Below are 19754 nucleotides of genomic sequence, written 5' to 3'. Positions count from 1 at the left end.
CAGAGAGCGTGGTGTCCAAGTTGTTTATCACAAACCAGGCATGACACCCTCTTCTTGACATCGCCTGACAACTAGACACTGTTAATGGGTTATGTTAATGTATATTAAGGCAGGAAAATTGTTGGCATTTGGTTGATAATTAATTCAGAAATGATGACATTTGTAAAGCCTTTACAATGCAGTTTATAAGAGGTTATTTCAATACATGTATTGCAGCAGAGCACAAGAGGGGATATTTGCATAATGCCTTGGATGTGCTCAGACTTTTCTCAAATCTCTGCATTGATGTGGCTACCACAGGCTTGGGAAAATGAAAGAAAAGCACCAGACTTGGCAAAGGCCAGAATACAGGTTTGGCTCCCAGTATGTGCAAGCTAGCTCTGGACGGTGCCTGATTTTGAAGCCAGGTGGTGTGCCCCAGTATTTCATCCTGTCTGTGTTCTGGGACCATGGTGAGTCCCAGAAGCCAAGGCAAACACAAAGCTAGCTTTTGCTGGGTTGTGTTTGGCTGACATTTCCTGAAGGAAAGAGCTCAGGAAAATAAAAATTTAATATTTATTGGGCATCATAATAAAAATAGGAGTAATAGCAGCTCATTAAACAGAGCAGTTGCATTTTCCCCTTTTACTTCTGAGAGGCCAGTGGGAGAAACAAGCAGAGCAGTCTGTAGTGGGGAGAAGGGATTAATTGTCCCTGTATCTAGCAGAAAGGAACATTTTTCGGCAAAACTACTTTGTGAAGAAACTATTTATTCTGTATTTAAAAGGCTGACTAGGTAGCCCAGATCACGTATAGTCAACCACTGTCCTACAGGAAACAAACAAACTTTCCATTAGTTCTGCTCTTTGGTGGTTTAAAATGGCTGTAGATACAGCGTTGGAAATAGCTGGGAACATCTGGAAGGGACTGCATGTTCCACTAGCAAGGCCTTCTACCTAGATCTGGGGTACAGTGGACCAGCCTGTCTACATCTCGTCAGTCAGCTGGAATTTTCTGCCCTTTCTCTCGGTTGTGCTGTTTGCTTTTTTTGTCAGTTTGATGCTGTCAGTGTTTAGACTTACCTCTCTGAGCTCTTTGGGTGGAAAAAAAAATAAAAAGAAGATGGGCTTTGGATAATTAACCACTATTTTGTGGTATTTATTGCGATGTTGTCTCCTGTAGTGTTTGGCACAGAAATGGGATTGGGAGCTAAATCCAGTAAAAGATGCAAATACCTATGTGTTGTGTAATTTTCCTTGTAGCTATTTAAATTCAGCATTAACAGCTCCAAAGGGGCAAAAACTAAGTAATTATCGTTTCCTATGAGCTAATGTAAGGAATTCTGAACCTTGCATGGTGGTTTTCATGAATCTCACTCTTGTATATGCACTCATCTCATCAGGGAAGCATGAGGATTTAGTCCATCATATTTGATGGTATATTTGGGTACTTACTATAAATAATGTCTTCTAGCTTATTCGGTACCTAGCATATTATCCCAAAGTGATCTTCCATTTTGAGGTTCTGCTCAAAAAACAAAAGGTAATATCTTAATATTTAGGAAATGTAAGAATAGGCAGGATAGTAGAAATGCTTTCTGGCAGTGAGTATTCCAAGAAGAATCACAAATTGATTAGGGAAGGTTTTTTTAAAAAAATGATTCTGGGGATTTGCCTTTAGCCATGTTATGCATTTATTCTTGGAAAGGTTGCCCTGTTGTTTTAGGTTAGACACACCAGAGTTAAAAGTTATACTTCCCTCAGCTTTATCTTCTGATCTTGAAATGAAATCTCAATGTATTGTAGACTGAGGAAAAAGACCCAAACCCAGCAGCAACAAATTGTTCCCTTCATGATACAAGGATATACTTTTATTGGTTTATGGATTTGTTTCCCCCCTTGTCACTTGGCTGCATTGCAGAGTCATAATCGTTACCTTTTAACACCAGAATGAAGCAGATTATGTCTCATACTGTATGTTGCTATGTTATCTGCTTTAGCTGTGCCCATAGCACTGTGACTCCCATGTCAATGCTGCAAGAGCCAGTAAATCGCAAGCTCTTGGCAATAGCAGCAACTATTCCCCTTGCAAATATTGCATTATATGCCCTGGCAAAAGAGAACATCTAATGGAGTACAGATGATGTGAATTAATCTCTGAATAAGCATTTAATTTGTTGGCCAGGATGTGATTGCCCTTTTTTTTTTTTGTAGCATTCTCATAATGAACATAAAAAGATTACAAGATTTGTGAATGTAGTCAGTCCTGTGGAAGCTCTGGCAGCTGTCTCTGCTTTGACTTCATTTTTTTCCCCTTAGTAATTAAAAACATTTCTACATGTTCAGAACCCAACCATCATTATGGGCACTTCCAGAACAAGATGTAGGATTCAGAGCTCCGTTACCTCACTTAGCCTCTTCCAGCCAGAAATGCTGAAGAAAGGTATCCTGCTGAGACTTTGTTTGAAAAATGTATTTTTTTTTGTACAGGTTATTAGAAGTGAACATGTTGGTTTGTCTACAGGCAAATAAGTTTAAAGTATTGCTATAGCTGAGATGGAGGACACTGAGATGGATCCCTCCTCTTGGGTAAACCCTGCTTCCATTAGGCTCAACAAAGAGCACACTGCAGTGGCCTACGATAAATCTCGACCCCAAACCATTTCCAAAGCACTGTACGTCATGGTGGAGAGTAGATTTAGGTAATTACATAAAACTTTGGTTAAAACTACATAAAATACATTTGGATATTCACAAACATGTTAGCAGATGGTGAGAGGAAGACCTTGTGGCTTTCCAGACAATGGAAGGGTCTTGCACCAGGAGTGCGTTTACATCATGAGAGAGGACCTGGAAACAGCAGAAGGGATAAGAGAGATGAGTAGAAAATCCAAAAGGTTCTTTTGAACTCAGTCCTGGAAACAATGGGGTGTAGATAAGATATTGTAGACAAGCTTGTCTTGGATCAGAGAAATCAGGGGGCTGGGAGACCTGGATCCCACCAGCACTGCACGAGACTCTATCCTACAGCTTGTGGGATCTCCGGTTCCTGATGCAGCTGAAGCCACGTGCCTGCTCTGACCAGGATGGGGCTAGCCCTCATCTCCACCTTCTGCATGGGGCAAGAAGCTGGGGAATTGCACTGGAGAGGTAGGTGCCATGGGCAGCTGGGGAGGATCCGTGAATAGGAGACTTCACCATCCTCTATGGCAAGAAGCAGTCATGGCCTGAAGGAATGGAGATGCAGTCAAGGACTTAGTGTTTAAAAAAGGAGGTGGTGACAGGAAGATTTGCAAGCAACAGATGTGGAGAAGAAGGGGAGTTCAGGGTCAAGGAGGATGGTGCTGCTGGTTCAGGGGCAAAAAGGAGGCAGCTGGAGACGGGGTGGTGGGTGCTGGGCCATATTCGAAAGTGGGCTTCTCAAATGGCTGTCACTCTTTTCAGCAGTTAGTGCATGTGGCAGGTTGGCACAGCTCAGAGCCATGTTTCCAGCCCCTGGGGCTCTTGGTTGCAGGGAAAGATTTTCTTCTCTGGTATATTTCTGCAGGGCTGGTGTTAGGAGGTGGGAAAATGTCATCTTGGGCTAAAGCCAAGGAGTGGAGGAAAGATAGCTGGGGTTTTATTTCTGGTCCCAACACAGGTGTAAGGTTTGCAGGAGTCATTTAACCTCCAATTTTCCTTAATATAGAAGAGAATAATAACCTCTTTTTATCTTGTAAGGATATTTTAAGGCTTAATTCCCTAGTGAAGCACATCTGAAGTAAAAATTGCTGGTGAGAGGTAGAAAACTGACAGCAGTGTTCACACATCTGGGACTTTGTTAGAAGTGTTTGACTGTTAACCCTTACCCCATAGGACATTCACGTTTTGGCATCTGTTCTCCTGTTTTACAATGTTTGTGCAAGTGTTGTTTGCTGTTTTCTCGGTTAAACTCACGTGATGAGGTCAGATAACTTCTTGTCTGACACAGAGATGTCAGATTGACTTTGACAGCAAACTGCAGTGGGGCCCAACCATCAGGTGCCCTGTTGTAATTTTCCTGGATTTGTAGCAAATTACTCAGGGGCGATACAGCCAGGTCTAGATTCAGTTCAGTTCAGCTGACAGGTAACTGGGAACACTAGGAAAAAGAAAACAGCAATTTCTTTACAACAATTTGGGTAAAAATGTACCCATTCCTCCTGTGGCTCTCATATGTCACAAAAATTCCCAGGGCATGTGCTGCATGATTTTCAAGGATGATGAACACTCACATTTCCTTGTGTCCAATGGAATTGTGACATTTAATTTATTTACTGATTGGCTGACTTCTAGCAAGAAACTACAAGGAGGGGAAGTGCAATGAGACTGTGAGTTTTGCAGATTGACATGATGCAGGAAAATCTTAAACATCTTGAAAATCTTTTTTGTTAAAATCGCATTTTTCACATTTATTAGGGTTCTCTTTGTTCTTCAGAGTGGGAGGGAGGAAAAAAACAAGGTCTGTCTTTTTTAATGTGCACTTTGCTTTGTGTACCTTAGGACGTTCACCACGTGGAGGACCTATATAGATTGGCTAACCTGTCCCACGTATGATAGAAGTGTCAAGTACCAGGTAGGATGGGGACACTTGTACTGATGGGCCACTCTGCTCAGGGGTAGTCAGTGTTCTCCTGGGCAGGTAACCTCTATGGACAACAGAAGAGAAGCAAACTGAGCCAGAAGGAAATGTTTTCGTTCTTGTTACGTGACTGGGAGAGAAAGGTGCAAAAATGATGTGATTTTGCTTGGAATTGTTGTATAGGCAAAGCTGCGCTACAACCTAGTCTGCTGGCACCTGGCATTTAACTCAGCCCTTGAACTGTACTCGTTCTCCCCTGAGCCTCAGAGGTGACTGATCATTTTAAATTAATACTCAAGCTGATTGATTGAATTCCATCTATATGGATCTATTTTGCTGTTAGGAGAGCTGCTGTGTGTTTCACTGGGATTTCCCCCCCTCTTCCCACCCCTGCCTCTGGGGTTTGCTGTGTGCAGTTTTGTATCCCTTAAGTTTTCCTTGAAAAATCAGATTCATTCACTTCCATGAATGCACGATTCACAGTGGAGCTGACACATTTCATTAAGCTCAGCACATTGCGTAGAGGCTTGGCAAAGGGTCCCTGGGCTTTATTCAACCCAGACACACCGTGTGACCAGCTGTCACAGGCTGTGTTGTAAAATTAGAAGAAAACCATAAAACAGAGTTGAGGGAAAGGAAAAAATTGTCCCTCTCTGGGGACAGCACTTTGAGTTGTGACAAAAGATTCTCAGAGCCCATCAGACACACACAAAAGCTTTGTGCAAAACTCAGCTGGTTTCATTTTGCATGCTTGAACGTTATACCATGGGTAGGTGCCACTGTATAAAGGATCCACCTTGTTCCTGCTGCAGCACAAAGTTGTGCTTTTAACTGGCTGCCCAGGACACATAGCTGTTGGTGGAACACTGTATCCTTTTAACCAGGCTGCAGGATTAAAAAGAACTTGTAAAAACATTGCGTCTTGCTCTGTTATGTTGGGGAACAGTGTAAGAGTGGAGACTTGTGCAGCTCTTTCTGTAAAGGAACTAAAATCTGTATTCATTAGATCTGGCTGAATCTGGGGTAGGTGCCCACACGTACTGATTGTCCTCATTTTGCAGAGCTCTTTTTTCCCCATGCTGTGAGGTAGCAGCACGTCGTGGCATTCCTCGCCGTACAGATACAACTGACCATCAGTTTCCCAACCCCAAGCATTGCAAAGCTATGGCCCCTCTTACTGACTTCACATTGCCAATGTGTCAGGGTGCTTTTCATGCATAGGATGATGGATCAGGAGAGGGGGATCTGGAATGCATGTGTTTGAGGCCTCCTTTTGGGGAAACATCCAGCAGGAATCAGCTGGTGTGTGAGGTTTGTGCTATCTGATTAAATATTTAGCCTTGTTACATGTTTGAATGTTAGGGCTCTGTTGCATTTAAGGGATCCTTTGGAGGTACTGAAGGCTTTTCTGTGTTTTCTTTTGATATCAGATGTCTGAAACAGGACTCCCCCAGGGAGTCGATGTGAGGAAACTGTGTCCTGAGTGAATTGTCCACAGTCAAACAGCAAGTGAGTAACAGACATGGGACAGAACTCCTATTTCTTGTCTTTCAGTGTTGCAGCGTAACTACCAGGTGTCGTTTTTATTGTCGCTATTTTAGATAATTGGATGATGTATAAATAGGTCATAGCTTTGGTAGAGAAGTAATTGCAGACCTCAAGGCACTGATAGATGACTACTGTAGATGCTAACAAAATTAGTTAATCAACAGTGGTAAAATTATATCATCATCCAGTAAGTGAAGCATGAAACACCGCGACTGGAATCTGTTCCGTGCCTGCTGTTTACCTTGACTCATGCCAATTTATAAAATGGGTTAAGCTATTTCCATTTTAGCATCATGTTCTCCATGTGGGAGAAAGCTTGCCTAATGAAATGCTTCCAAGTGAAAAATTGTGTTCCAAAGCTCATTAATCTCTTTCCTCTGTGATAAGGAGCTGCAGTTACATGTCCGTGCTGAATCCTGACCCCTCTGGTGCAGAGGTGGTAGCAGAACGGTGTGCAATGTGGAAATGAAATACATGTTAGGTTCACATTTGTGTATATTTAAGGGCCGAACATAACCTTGGATAGCAGAACAGCTTCTTGAAGGCGTGAAATGGCAACTGCAGTGACTGTTCCGTGATGCTATCAGTTCCATTCATCCCTTGTAATCGGGTCAGTACGTCGAAGAGGCAGACGATGAGGCTGCTGAGGTGTGTCAGTACAGTAAAGGAAGGTTTGGGTTCAGGCCTGTTTCAGTTGGACTCGGTGGTGTCAGGTCCCTGTTCAGTACGCTGACACAGCTCGAGTACTGGACAAAGCCCCTGCGTGCTTCATGATCGCTCTGGCTGAGATCAGGGCTGGATTTGGGCCTGGAAAAGACCCGGCAGCCTGGTTTCAGTAGGTATACTGCAGTTTGCTCTTTCTAAACATAGAACAAATCCTTTGAGTCTGAGTTACAGCAGAAAATATGAGGCTAAACCAGCATGATACACTGCACAGGAACAGATACGGCATTTTGCGATATACAGAGATCCTACTAGCAGCATTATTCTTTTCAAAAATGGGTTGAAAAGGAACCCAGGTATTGGGAAGCAGTAGGACAGTACCCAGATCCACAGAGAACATTGTGAATGGCTGCGTGGGGCTGATAATGCGAGGAAAAACTGTGATCATAGGTTTCTCAGTGCCGTATCCGTAAGGAGCTGGTAGCATTCAGCATCTCAAAAGATTTAACGCCGGAAGGGATCTCTGGCATTTCCCCTTATTTCTGTTGTGCTCCTATATGGTTTTTATGATGATAAACATCAAGTGCGGCCTTTCTATAAGCCATATAGCATGCTGACACACAGAGAGATGCTTTTCCCTGAGCCCTGAGGAGCTATGGGATTTCACAGCAGTTTTTTTTTTTTTTTTCTCCCTATTTCCAGCTGGGGATCTGAGGAACAAGGCTGTTTGTCAGGCAGCGTTTTTGTCTGAAGTGGGATGTGACTGGCCTTCCCAATGAAGGGCTTTCAAATGGGCTGCCTGGGGGATCGTACAGCAAACTTGCCCTCTCTGCAGTAGTAAAAGAGCGGCTGTGATGTAGCTGGCCTAGCAAAGCAGATTTACAGAAGCAAAGGCCTCTCAAGGGAGCAAAGCCAGCTGGAGTGTCCTCTTGACTGAGCAAATCGTAAAGGGGGTCCTTATTCTGCTGGGAAGAAGTTGTGGCATTGGCTTTACTCTCAGCCTTTGGCAAGAGGGACGTGTCCGCAGCACGGAGAGGGTTTTGTCCTGAAAGTCTGCATGGTATGGCTGCACTCCTTCCTCAGCACAGGGCTTTCTTGGCTCTGGTTGGGGGGGCTAGGGAAGGCACAATTGAATTGAGAGTGATCCTACAATCACTTCAGTAGCAACAAGAGCTCAAACAGGCCCCAGATTTGCGGAGGAAGGATGTACATTCATGCCACTTTTACTCTTTTATCTGCCAGCATCAGCTGAAAAGCCCTCAGGCTTTGCATCTTACTGTCTGTTTGATGCTCTTTGTTTCTCCAGACAGGTGTTTGTATTGATTCAGAAATAATCGAGTGTTCTTGTCATCCTCAGTCCTGCTATTAGGCATTTTAAGTGTGTGTGTATGTGGACAGACTGCCTGGCTGATGTGTGCAGTCACTGTCACATGTAGGTTCAGGCGTTTTGTTTGCAGCTTCTGAAGCATCCTCCTGAAGTAGGTGGTAAATGCATTTTTCCCTTTTGAAAGATCCATTTTTCCCTTTTCTGGAAAGTATTATTTATAAAAAGAAGGAAAATGACTGATGCTGTTCCCTTGAGGTTTTTATATCCAGAAGGAGCCCTCACCAAATGTAATACTACCAGACTGAGCAGCAGGGTTTGATCCCCAGAAATGTGATGGCTTAGGCCTTTTTAATTCAAATTCATGCCTCTGGAAGTCCATTTAGCAGGAAAAGCTCATATGGAAGCAACATCTTTAAATGTATGCAGGTCTTGAAACCTGTTTTTGAGGTTTTGAAGGGTTGTTTAGTTTTGGCAATTGACCATTGGTGTGACAATTACCACGTTTTCCATGGTAATGGCCGTTACTTTTCTTCAGACCACAAAAAAAAAAAAAAAAAAAAAAAAAAAACACAAACAAAAAAAAACAACCCCCACCAAAAATTGTAATTCTGTTGAGCAGGGATACCAGAGAGTCAGTCTGGTACATGTGAACCAATGGATTTCTAAGAGACCTCAGAAATGGACTGCTTTCTGAAATAAGAATTACCACTAGCATTAAAATTAGTGAAGATGAATTTCTGCTCTCAGTAAATTCCAGGTTTGAACATAGAGAATGACAGATAGCATTTCATTTACCAATTGACATCTTGGTAATAATCCCCCTGAGTAAAAATCATAGGCATAAAAGCATTTGCACAGATGTGTTGTACAAATAACATACCCCTAGATGTGGAAATACACCTGGAGCCCTCTAAGGCAAGAACCCAAATCAAGGTAGGATGAACGCGTGGAAAGCTGTGAGCTACATCCATGGTTTAGCTGTGGGGTAACTTACCATCTCTGTACCTCAGTCTTCCCATCTGCAGTCTGTGAACACCACGCTTCTCAAAACTGTTGGGAAAATTCACAGATGAGAATTTACAAAAATAATTTGAGCTCCTCTGATAGCGGAGTGGCATATTTAAATTAGAGTTAGAACTGCACCAGATATTGAGTTCATGTATGGACCATGGCTTGATTCAGATGCTGTAGGTAAATCTAAATCCATGCCATGGTCACTACGTCTGCAGAGAATGGCTGTTTTCCTTTTAATCTGCTGTTCTTCAATGGGTCTCCAGCCTTTTCTAGCCTGTCTTCGTGAAATGAATTTTCCCCATTCAAAAGCAGCAGTGTTTTATTTTTGTTTTAGCTGTGCTTGGGAATGCAGAGCAATTCAATCAAGAGGAAAATACACCATGAAAAGCTCTGAAAGCCCTGAGGTCAAGGATCTGAAGTTACCCACAATATTAATGACAAACCAGTGGCTGCACCATGGCAACGGACAGAAGAATATGTGGCGTGGAAACCGTAAGTAGTGTGGGGCTTTGAAAGAGCACAACCGGGAGAAAAATGGAAATTACATGATGTTCTCTCTGTTCTGTGCTAGGACAGCCATGTACAGTCTAATCCCTAATGTTGGCAAGTCCAAGATTTTCAAAAGGGCCCAGTAAGAGACGGAGAAAGGAGTTGGTTTTGCAATTAGGCTGCTGAAAAGTTTTATTTAAAAGGAGAAAGGTTTGGGCAGGAGAAAGTTAAATAAACTTGCTTAAAAAAAAAATAGAAGGAAGGATGTTGGTGCCATGGGATCTCCATGCTTGGATTCTCGTCTGGAATCCCCTGCTTGGTCCAAGTGAGTCACTATGAAAAATCAAATTGTTTGACTTGATCAGAAACATGAACCTCAGCTCCTTTCTCAGAGCTGGGAATTAGCAGCAATAAGTTGGGCTGATCAGAGGGTGTTTGGGTTTCCTGTGAGGTGAAAGAATTGTTTCTAAAACAACCTCTAGATAAGGTAGCCTGCTAATATTTACTTTTAGTAGAAGGCTGTGTTTCTGTGACCATCTCTGCTGGCTTGTGGTACAGGGGACAATAAATGGGCCTGTCCAGCTCTTGCACAGCGCTGCTAGGGGAGAGGGATTGAGGCAGGGAGAGAGGCAGCTTTCTGCTGGAGGGCCCAGAGAAAACTGAGGCTCTTATGGTCGGAAGTGTGAGAATTGTATCAGAAAACGCAAAATAACCTCCGTAACGGTGGTCCTGCTGTAGTCATGGCCCTACTGTCACCTTCATTCTTGCCAGCAGATGAGGCACCGATGAGAGTACTCTCTCAAACACATGATGCTGTTTTACCTTGCAGAAATCTCCTTCTGCTGGCTGAGCAGTGTGGCATCCATGGTTAGTCCGCACAAATTTGTACTGCTCTCTTTCAGGCTTCCACAAACATTTTTCTTTTGGCACCAATGACCACAGCAAGTAGCTGATTGTGATGGATCTGGGCTGTACAAGCCACTGGTGATCCACATACCGTGACTTGGCTACCCCAGGCTAGAGCAATTGTGTTTTTGTTGTCATATTGCAAGGTGTGCCTGATCTCAGGTGGCACACAGCAGCATTATGGCTTGAAGTCAGTGCCAGCAGTTGCAACTTAGCATGTTATTCTTCACAAATGTCCTTTTTTCTCTTCTCTTTGGCTGCGTGAGCACTGCAGCCATATAGCCTTGCATGGAGCTTTGTATATATGCAGGCTTTTTTTCCTTTTTTAAGCCAAGCCCCTACTTTTCAGAACACTGGTGTTATAGTTAGTGACTCAAAACCGGGTCATGCTAAACTGGATCGCTGAGCAGCCCATGGTTCTGTGCTGCTGTAAGAGCTGTTGCTGCAGTATTTGTTCTGTACCCTGGCTATCAGATGACCTAATTCTCTTTGTGAGAACAAGCAGCACACTTGATCAGGGAGGGATCTGAGGACAGCCCCATGCAGGAATCTGCCCACTGAATCTGGTGGGTTAAAGGAACTGGCTTGCAACAAGTGAATGAGAACACGGAAAAGAAGCATATAAGGCTTGGGGGAAGGAGGAGGATGGTAGGAAGGTAGCTTGACCTGGAAATGGGAAAAAGCAACAGAGAAGGGCAGCGTGACTTTGTAGAAGTTCATTAAGCATCAGTAACAGTGTGGGCAGGGGAAGGAAAACTGCTGAAATCAGAGAACATTTTAAAAAAATGTACCCTGGATAAAGGCAAGAACTGAAGAAGCAGTTAACTTTGCTGTTGCTGTGAATGCTGCAAAGGATTGCTTAGCACCTAAAATATGCCCATAAGACCCTTTTGATGGTATGAAAGACAGTAGCTCAGGAGGTATTGAATTTGGAACAGGAGCGCCGTGCAGCTTCTGGGCACTCTGGTGGGCAGTCTCCTTTGAAGCACCTTTGGTTACTTGGGAAAAGCTGGGATTAAATGACAGAAGGGAACAGAAAGTTCAGCTGGGACACGTGGCCGAGAAATGTGACTGTGTTTTCCTTGGCCAGTTGGCATTTGTTGGGTGCCTTTTAACTTCTTGTTTAGCATATTGTTCAGTGGCTACTCAGCTGACTTTGCGTATTTTACTTCTGAACATGGAAGGGTTGCATCTTTGCATCTCTAATGCTTGTGGCTTTGCAGCTCCAGCAATACAGCAAACAGAAACAAGATGAAGCTGGTCGTCATTAGCACTGTTATTTCCTGATGACGTGCTGCTTTCCAGAATAATCTTATCTGTAGCAACTCGGTTAACTTTTAACCACCTCCTTCACGTGGATCCTCTTCTCCTTGTAACTAGTATAAATGTCTAACGTGCTTATGAATAGATAGAAATGGTGATGAAGAGTGAGTGCGAGAGTGATGGAGAAATGCACATGCTTGGATTAAGAGTGATCCAGAGTTCAATTTCTGTGGCACTATTTTGTTGACTTGTGTCTGCGGGGCAGGGGTGTGCTCCAGGTTCCTTCCCATTTTCTACACCTGGCCAGCACTGGCTGGCAGCAGCACTGCCATGGTAGATCTGCAGGAATCTGGCATCTGCCTTAGAATGAAGGAGCAGGACAAGACCAATGACCGGGTTTGGGGCAGAAGAGAAATGCTGTCTCTACGATATGCTGATGGAGGAACCTGTGTTAGTTTTTCATTTTTGTTGCTTCTAAAAATTGATTCCAAAGGGGGATCTTCCAGGAGAACTTGCTACCATGCAGGGAGGCTGGGGACAGAGAGAAATGGAGAGGAGGAGCAGGGTCAGTCCATGCACGACTGTGATTGCCATGTAATTGAACGTGGCTAGTGTGATGGATGTCCTTATCTGCTGGACATTCTGCTAATTCTCTCTCCAAGGGTTATAATTTTGCTGGTCAGATTAGGTATTGAAAACTCTGAGCAACACTCCCCCACACAAATGGCCCAGATGTTGCACTTGGTCTGTGGAGCTACAGAGCTGCCTTTCTGGCTGCTTTCTTCACTGTCCTCACTAATCCCTTGCTATTTCATAAGGTAGTTGTGTGGCTCTGGACCAGAGCTGCCTCCTGAGTATAACTCCTCATGCACTTGTTATGCCCCGTAACCAGCAGTGGGACCTGTGGAACTCTGAGGACTTCAGATCTATCTGGAAGTAAACAAGGAGGGGGCTGAATCTGCTGTCACTGCATGCACAGCCCAGTGCCAACACGTGTTAGAGCAGCGAGACCCCAGTGGAGCTGCTGTCCTCGCCTGTGTGGCGTATTCCCAGGCTTGCAGAATTCATGGTGTGTCTTGTGGGCTTTGGCTGCCCAAGACTTTCAGTATGCAAAAGAAGGTTGGCCACTGCTCCTCCAGCTGTTCGTGAAGTGATACGTGTCAGCGGTAAGCCTGCGTGTAATATCAGAAACAGCAGCCACAGATGGAAAATCACCAAAGTGCAAGTCGTACTGACATGTTCAACGCCTGACATCAGATTCCTCGGAAAAGATCCCGAGGAATCTGGGAACCGTGGCACATGATGGATTATTTCTGGTTTGGCCTGTCTCCCCTGTGCAGCTTCATTTCTGTCAGTCTGTGCTTCTGACAGCTGGAGGGTTGTGGAAATGCAGCTCATCTCTTGCTGCCTTTACTATTCCTGCAGTGCTAATAGGCTGGCGTAAGTCTGAGTATGACACATGTGAATGTTTATCATATGTCCTAAGGTGACAAAGTCCTGGAGTACAGTCTGCTCTGTTCTTTCCAGCAAGGATGCAAAAAATAATCGTGCATGGTTACTGGGAGCAGAAGATATGCTCGTACTCCAGCCATTACATTCCGTCAGAGTTTGTAGGCAATTATGCACCGAGAGAAACAGCTTACCATGGCTTGGAGAGAAGAGGCAGATTTAAAGCCCGTTGCTGTCTTCTGATCCCTGGCAATAAAACATGCAAAGACTACTTCCAGCTCTTGCTAGCTCATTGAGGGGCATGCTCCTAGCTGTTCTGTCATGGTTTTTCCACTGACCTTCTTCTTGCAGAATCAGCTGTTAATGGTCTGCCCAGGCAGCGCAGGTGTGCAGGTGTGGGGTGGGATGCAGGGAGTGGTGCTGGTCCGTGTAATCATGAGCTTTGGGCCCAGCCTGTCAAACTCTGAGTGCTCCCAGCTCCATGGTGCTGCCTGTGGCACTCAGGACGTTCAGTACCCGCTGCACAGAGCGGCTTGCTCAGACTGGCAGGATGCTTTTAGCTGGGCTGAGGTGGTCCTGCTTTGCTGTGGGATGGACGACCTAGGCGGCTTCTCTTCTTTCAGCCTGTTTCCAAAGAGCTTGAAGAACATACAGACTGCACAATTCTACAGCTTCCACCAAGTTCTTTATAGCTGAGTTTCTCCCCCTAAGGATATCTACCAGTAGGAAAGAAAGAACTTGTCCAAACCTCAACCTGAAGCACAGATACAAACAAAACTAAGCCCAAGCAAAGCTGCTGGATAATTCCACATCCCATTCCACTGTCATGGGTCAAAAACCAAGGCTGACACCAGGCTGGTAATGGCATTTCAACTTCAGATCCAAGTTTTTTTTCTATGGTCTTGCATGTATGAGACCTCAGTGTGCTGGTGGATGGACTCAAGCAGGCTGTGCAGCAATATGTCACTGGGAAGTTAGTGCTGCTGTTGATATTAACTGCTTGGTCCTCTTTAATAACATTATTAGGCAGACTAAAATGAGAGTTAATTTATTTCAGGGCCTAGGCTCAGCTAAGGAGTGAACCCCAGCTTTGAGCTCCTGCCGTGCAGCATGGTGCTTCTCTAGCACAGATCCTGGGGAAGTAGTGGTGCCGGTGGGAAGGGTGGCTTCCCTGCGGGTTGTTTGAGTCCCATCGCACAGGGAGCAGGAGCAGTGGCAGCTTTGGTGGCCACCTGCCTTGGAAAAGCAGGGGAGCTCGCTGTTGGGACTGTTGTTTCCTGGGCACTGGGGCCAAATTTGTTCTGTTAGTGAATCTGCTCTCATAACACGAGTCCTTCTAGGTATGCAAAGGGGACAAAATGACCCATTAGCTCTTGCAACAGTTCCAAAAAAAGAGCAAAAGTCCTGTACTGCTTGTTCACAGCCTTCCTGGCGTTTGCACAGGGGAAGTCTAATGCCATTCCCTTGCCATATTGTTTCCCATGAGTATCTGCCAAAGAATGCCTGATGCAAAAAATAAACCGTGGCAAGCGCCGTCTGTTTCCATTACTGTATGGGGAATCAGTGGCTTATGTAACGTGCAGCGTGAAACCATTGCAGAGATCAAATATAAATATTGCTCTATTGTGGAATGTACTGGGAGCATAGTTGACATTTTTGTGGCTGATGAAAAATCAAAGCTCATTATCACTCCTGAGGTTTACCCTCTCTGTGCGTTTGTGTGTGTGTCTTTCTATTTCTGTATATTAAAGGCTCTGGGTCAAATCCTGATATTCTGAGTCTATTTTTACTCGGTTGCTACTCAGGCAAAACTTCCATTGACACTAACTGGAAAGCTGCCTAAGTAAAGGGCTCTGAGGGAATTCAGAAGCTGGCTGTAACTCAGCTTCATTTTTTTTTTTTTTTTTTTTTAACTTCTGAAATTCCCTTTCTTGAGGCTTGTCTTTGTATCTTTAAGCTTGCGTTAGCAAATCCTCGGCCGGTGCAAGTTGGCTTTGCAGTACTATAGCCAAACATTGATTTTTTTTTTTGTGGGACTTGGATCTTTTCTGCTCGCCATTTGGGATAGGTGTCCTGGGGGTCTGTCCTTTGTAGGACATTCCCCATGGAAGGGGATGGGGATATGTGAGTGAAGCCAGCCAGATGGCAGCAGAGCTGTGCGGACTTGCACTGGCTATGGATCTGGCATGCAGAATATTTATCTTTTTTTTTTTTTTTTTTTTTTTCCTTTTCTCCCTCATCATTGGAAACATTTGGAGCATGCTGGCAGGAATTCAAACAAGTTGCCTCCAATCTCAAAGCCCTCCCTGCTGCTTTCCTCCTATCCTGCTGCTTCCGATCTTGTTCTTCCTGAACCGGTGCCACTCTGTAGCACGAAGGCAGCAGGTTGGGATCTGGCATGGAAGGCTCCGTGTGAAAGACACCTGAGGAGTAACTGGCTTGGGGAGTGAAATATATCCAGCAGATGAAAGGAAAGGGTCGAAAGGGTCCTCTGGCAGCACACTGAAAGTGGATGTCAGGTGGAACTCCTGAATGGCGGGCAGTCAGAACGGAAGAATCATTTCTTTTTATCCTTAGCTTGATTTTTGGTTTTTAGACTTGCTAAAATCCTGCACTTGCTTCCTGGGAATAATTTTGATGAGAAGAACACATGCGAGGCCACCCTAGACAGATGGTGCTGCAAAAAAAGGGTGGCAGTGAGGTGTCGTGGAAGGAAATGGAGGAGTGGGTGTGAAACGAGGACGGGGAGAGAGGGCGGATGTGTGACGCAGGCACGAGCAGGTCTGGGAGGAATGATGTAAACCGGCCCCTGAGGTGAGCAGGGGAGCTTGGGGTACGGGAAAGTCATGTCCACCAGAAGCAGCTTGTATAAGCTCCCAGGTGCTTCCTGGGTCCTGCAGTGGCACTGATGAGAGGTGCCAAGTTGAAGCCCCTTACCCAACACAGTGAAAGGCTTTGTTCTCTGCTTTCTGTCCACATCCTGAGCTCCCCTTTCCTGGTGCTACCAGTCAACCAGGTTGGGAACTTGGGACCAACACCCATGACTCCTTTCTTACCATGCTGTGACCCATCTTGTGTTTTTACTAATTGTGCCATTTACTGGCTATTCCTGGAGGTTGTGGGTGAAGGTGTGCTCTGAGCCACAATGCTGGACCTGGAAAATAAGCTGTGTTTTGATGAAACCTATGTTTTGCTATTAGAGAAGTGGTGGTGGGAGAGTTAGCAAGGGCTTATTTGTTGTCTCTGCAAAGGAGGGATTCCCAAATTGCACTGTGGCACTTGGTGGAAGCCACAGTCTTATTTGCTGGTAAATGTCAAACCTCTGAATCTCTCAAGAAAAGGGGTATATCCCTGTTATGCTCCCAAACCCATTAACTGTGGCTGCAGAAGAATGACATCTTGCCAGTATGACCTTCAGGAGAAGGTGGTGAATAGGTTAGGAGGCAAACAGGTTGGCTGCTCTCTGTGACTGCATGGGGATAGCAGAAGGAGGACTGCTACACCGACTTAATGTTCTACAAACTTAATACACTTCCAGTTTTATATGGTTCTCATTACCTGGCCAGACAGTTCATCCTAAGAATTTTGTTTGTGTCAACCACTGTTTATTTAAATCCTAATGAAGTATAATATGAACTTAAAATATACACCCTTTTAAAACCTTAACTTACCTTGACATTGCAAGTGGAACACAAAATTTCTATTTTGTCAGTCAATCTTAGGGACAGACATCAGGTTTCTTACCCTCTGATACGACAGAATATCCTAATGGTTGGCCCAGGCTGCTGGTTCAGTTGCACAAGATAAATTTGGCTTCAAGTGCACTCCTGAACTTCTGGGGAAAACATGTTGCCTTTCTTGGGATATCTGCATACGCAGTAAAATGCAGAAATCCCTTGTGCTACAAGCCTTTTTCTCGAGGTTGCTGATCAAGTGTTTAGCAAGCCAAGAGGACTGAGTAATTTGGATAATTTAAATAAGGAGCCCCTCATGCTTCTCAGCTTCATTCATTACCATACTTAATATGCAATTACCGTTAGGTGAAATACCATTAGCCATTAATTCTCTGTTACTGATGAAAATGGAATTGAGTTACCACTTGTAAGAGCCTTATTTCATGCTTTTTAGTGCCTCAGCCTACAGCAGAGCATCTCTGAAATAACTGTAGAGTAAGCGAAGTGTGACTTTCCTAGAGCTGGGCTGGAGCTGTGAGCCAACCTGAGCAATCAAGATTTAGGACTTTTGTTCAGGATTTTTGACATTACCTGCAGCTGAGCAGCTTTAGGGGCTTTTGCTGGTGGATGTTTCTTTCTGCTCCCTGGCTCAGGGAGGGAGAGGTGGGCATTCCACGCAGCAGAGAGCTGAGGTGTTTCATGTGGGACGATGTGCACATCGCAAGGTCTCTGTTGTAATCCTTGGCTTCCTCCCTTGTCTTTCCAGGGTGTACCTGTGCAGATGGGAACAGGCAGAACCAAGTCCTGCTTCCTTGTTTCTGAGCTGGCCAGACACAAGCTGGTTCTGGTCCAGGTGCATGAGGAGAGTGTGGAGCCAGAACTAATACTCCCTGCCCTGTGGCACAGGTGGGTGAGGAGCGAGAGCAGCTCTCTGCTCATAGACACAGACACAGCTAACCCCTTTGTGAGGCACAGAACAGCCGGAGAAGGGATGTCCAGGAGAGCGGGCAGCCCAGGAGCCTGCCCAGAACCACCTCTGCTCTGTGTTTTTACTGCAGGGTTGCAGGTTTGGTGTGTGAAAGCGAATAACTTGTTGTCCAAAGTGAGAATTTTTGTTTCCCTTTAAGCTGTGGATAATTATGACCTACCTTAAGGTAGTATTCTAAAGCTTCATTTCTTAATATTTGCTGGTTGGGATCTCAAAAAGCAGGTGTTAGACAGGAATGAGGTATGACTTGAGCTTCAAATTCTAACTTTCTTGCCCCTGGGGATCTCTAAGGGAGGACATGCTTTGTATTGTAGGGCAATGACCAGTTTCATTACCCACAAGGAGTGGCTTTGCCTTCTTACGTTACCCTGTTAAAAGGGTAAAAAGCCATGTTGGACTGCATGCGAGAATCTTACTAATTGGTGCTGGAGCAAGAGACTCGATGCATATGTATACACACAAGATGTACTTTACATTGAGGGCGAGGAGCCCCATAGAGCTCTTCCTTCAGTTTCCAGCAGTTCTGTGTGTGCCTGGGAGCTCTTGTTCCTTGTAAGTTTCCAACAGAAATCATGACTCTGTCCACAGAGTTAATTATGATATATTTGACGTCTTATTAAAAAGCACAGCTGCAGGCCTAAATGTATACAGCAGGCTTCCTCTGAGTCTATCACTTAGATCAACCCAACATTGCTGCAAGGTCACATCTCTTCAGGAAGCTACATTAACTACAAACTAGCACTTAAGCTGAATAAATTCATTCAATACTATAAAAAAAGTCACCAGTTATCTTCTCCTGATGAGGTGTACCTGATAACAGGCTTGTGACTGCCTCTTCATTACTGCAAGGTCGTCTTGCCTTTCTTTTCTTTCCGTTCTCCAAGAGCATATGGGCCCCTTTGTTTTGAAAAGAGAGACTAGATCATGGGACTAAATAAAAATGAATCATAGATTATTAAGTGTTAAAGCCAGAAGGGACCATTATGACCAAATCCTCTGACCTGCATAACACAGGCCAGAGAATCACATCCAAAAATTCCTGGAGCAAGTCCTCCATTTGTATGGGAGCTATGAGGATATTTGTTATGAGAATCTTAATTTAAATACCACAAATGATGGAGAAGTCTTTCTGATAATAGTAATTGTCTTGAAGCCATGACAACCCTCTGTCCCCAGCCAAAGTATGCAGGGCTCAACTATAATATGATCGTTTTACACTACAAACAGTTTTGGGAGGAGGAGGTCAAAGCAGAAAATAAACAGCAGAGTTTCAAAGAGATGGCTATGACTTGACTATGTAGCTCGAGAAGTCAGTGAAAACTGTCCATGGAAAGGAGGGAAAGAAGATGGATTAAGCCAGATTTTACCAAGAATATTTTAAGTCTTCTAAACCAGGCTCTGATACAGGTAGAATAGCTTCCTCTTGATCTTGAGGATTCTGCATTCTTGATCTTGATTCTTCATTTCTCTCTCCACCTAGTTTGATGCCCTGGACAAGAAGCTTCAGAATTGAGAATACCAGAGCGTAAGGTCCCGCAGTACCTCTGTTCATAGCCTGCTTGCTTTGCAAAGTTCTCATTCCTCCCGCAGACTGCTCGGAAGCCTGGTTTCTCTGATAGCTCATTTACTGGGAGTGTAACCTGACCTTTAAGGGGTTCATGTTCAGTTACCCCTGTGCCACTTTCTGGTCACAGAGCAAAGGTCTCCAACAGCTGAGAAGGCAGTGTAGCTGATTAGGATGTTTCCAGCGAAACCCCTTAGCAGAAAGGAGAAGAAACACTGGAGTTTCTCAGAAACCCACAGGCAAATGAGTGATCTCTTAAGGAGTATCCATTTGCACCGCTCCGCCAACTTG

At 44.5% G+C, this 19754-nt stretch overlaps 1 long non-coding RNA gene across 1 annotated transcript; it reads right to left on the bottom strand.

Moving 5' to 3' along the window:
- Positions 1-1022: 1022 nt before the first annotated feature.
- Positions 1023-9422, bottom strand: LOC118173232. Its single transcript, XR_004754091.1, has 2 exons — positions 9111-9422; positions 1023-4098 (listed from the first exon to the last, which is right to left on the bottom strand). It is a non-coding gene; the product is annotated as an uncharacterized LOC118173232 (long non-coding RNA).
- Between the last annotated feature and the right edge of the window lie 10332 nt (positions 9423-19754).

The sequence above is a fragment of the Oxyura jamaicensis genome, chromosome 12 (assembly GCF_011077185.1).
Source record: "Oxyura jamaicensis isolate SHBP4307 breed ruddy duck chromosome 12, BPBGC_Ojam_1.0, whole genome shotgun sequence".
Lineage (NCBI taxonomy): Eukaryota > Metazoa > Chordata > Aves > Anseriformes > Anatidae > Oxyura > Oxyura jamaicensis.
This window is presented reverse-complemented; position numbering and strand designations above follow the sequence as displayed.